Source organism: Acyrthosiphon pisum, chromosome X (assembly GCF_005508785.2).
Source record: "Acyrthosiphon pisum isolate AL4f chromosome X, pea_aphid_22Mar2018_4r6ur, whole genome shotgun sequence".
Classification (NCBI taxonomy): Eukaryota; Metazoa; Arthropoda; class Insecta; order Hemiptera; family Aphididae; genus Acyrthosiphon; species Acyrthosiphon pisum.
The window spans coordinates 88391734-88394247 of NC_042493.1; positions in this window are offsets into that span (position 1 = coordinate 88391734).

Sequence of the window (2514 nt, forward strand, 5' to 3'; positions counted from 1 at the left end):
CATTAGGATTGGTTTATACTCACATGTGCTTTTTTCTTTGTATGTTGATAAGTTTTAATTCTGAATTAAACCATGGTGGGTAGGTAGTACTCCAAAAGTTACTTTTGGGTACAAACTTTAAAATACTTAAGTGTAAGGCATCAAATAAGGTATTGAAAGCAGTTTCAAGATCGAGGGTAGATAGAGTAGTATTCCAATCATAACTCCCAATAAACGTGGTTACGTTATAGTAGTTAGTTTTACGAAAATTATAAAAGGGGTGATGGCTATCTAAAGAATTTGTATGATCAGAATAAGGAAGAGTTAAGTTCAACGGTGGATGGTATGGGTCACTAGGAACTACAGGTTCCAAGGATTTTTCAACTAAGAAAGGAATATTACAAAAAATTAGATCTAAGGTTGATCCATGACTATTTAAATTATTATTATTTTGGAAAAACCCATTAGACGCAAATGTTCCGGGTATACATGCTGCACGAGAGCTAGAAGTGAATGAGTAATTAAGACCACAATCATCATTGTCCCATAAAATTTCAGGTGAATTATAATCACCGCAAATGATGAATTTGTAAGAAGGGTAATTTTGAACCAGAGATTCAATGGTCTGTGAATGGATGTGATAGATATTAGAAAGAGAATTGGGAGGTATATATACACCTCCAATCACAAAAGAATTTAGACCAATCGTGCATCGTACATAAATTTGTTCAACACTCATATTTGAAATACTTATAGAATTAGATCGTATGTCTAAGTTATAAAAAATAAATAAATCTATTATAAGTCAAATAAAAAAGACGTGGGCCAGTGGGTATCGCTTTGCTGTACAGAAGGTTAAAAGTGGGTCACTGTAATAGATGGTGTTAAACTTGAATTCAATGATATGATATCATGTATAAAAAAAACGATTCTGAGTGAAAACGGTCAGTCAGCCTATGATGTTACCAAGTATATATTTTGATGATATAATTGTGAATAAAGTAATTTATAATATATAACCTATTAACGTGGAACCTTGTTTTACATTTTCAATCCTTAGCTATAAAAGTTGAAAATTTTATAAATTTTTAACTACAAAATAATTATTAAATTTTAAATTTGATAAATTTTGTCAAAATTCGAACTTTAAAGGCCTTTGAAAACTATTGTGAATTTTAAATATTGACCTCCCGAATGCACCACTAGAATTACTTTTTCATTCTTGTTACTGTTAAAGAAAATCGAAGCAGTTTTACTGCCCCAAACCGTGATGACAGACACAAAAATAAAAAATAAAGAAGTAAAAAAAAAATTCAGAAAAAAAAGGTGGGCAAGTGGATGTCACTCTGCTGTACAGTAGGTTACAAGTTGGTCACTGTATAATGGATGGTATTAAATTTGAATTCAATGATATAATATCATTGTAAAAGAAAAACGATTCTAAGCGGAGACGGTATGTCAGTCTAGGTATAAGACATATTATACACTTATCTATGGCATTAAAAAAAAAAAAATTGACCTATAATAAATTCCAAATTAATCATTTCATCCATTAGGTATTTATAACGCATTATACATCAACAACAAACCGTGATACTATCATAAATATATAATAGCATACTTTAGAAGTTTCAAGTACTCACGAATAATATTATACTATCACAACAAAATAACTAAAATAGTAATTCTAGGTCTTTTAATATGTAATTTCGTCCAAATTTGAACTTAAAATGATTTTAAAAATAAAATGTGTGTATGTATTTTTAGATTTTTTGGTAACAGAATAAACTACTTACGTGGAATCTTATTTTGTTAAATTTTCAATCCTTAGATTGAAGTTGAACATTTTATAGATTTTTAACTACAAAAATTATTAATCAATTTTAAATTTGACAAAATTTGTCAAAATTCGATACTTATATGCTTATAAAAAAAATGTGTGCCTATGTATTTTTAATATTTTTAAACTGCTATTGTAACAATATATCGGGAGCCTTGTAGTAATTTTTCACTCTTGACTCTTACAAATAAAATTTCATTGATATTTAGGGAAAAAAAAATTTTTTAAATTGTCCATAAACAGCTAAAACCGAGCCAAAATATTTTGAAAATGTTATCAAGTATAAGAATTGATAAAATAAACATTCAGTGAAATTTTCATGTATCCAAAGTTATTTGTTATAGAATTACAACAAAATAAGAAATTCACTACATGAGAAATCGAGTGATTATCCATTGTTGTAAATATTTGAATTTCAAATGCTCATAAAAATGTAATTTGACTTTCTTATAGACATTTTTTATTTGATAAAGGAAGATAATCTTATAAAGAATCTTGTATTTTATTTTAAAATTTTACATTTAAAAAGAATAATTTTTACGAATTCTTAACTTAAAATAATTTGCTAATTTTGGTGATTTTTCCATATTTTGTCAATTTAAGAACTTTAAATGCTAATAAAAAAAAAAATTGTGACTTAGAATTTTTAATATTTTTCAAATGTCATTGTAACAATATAGGAGGAGCCTTGTATT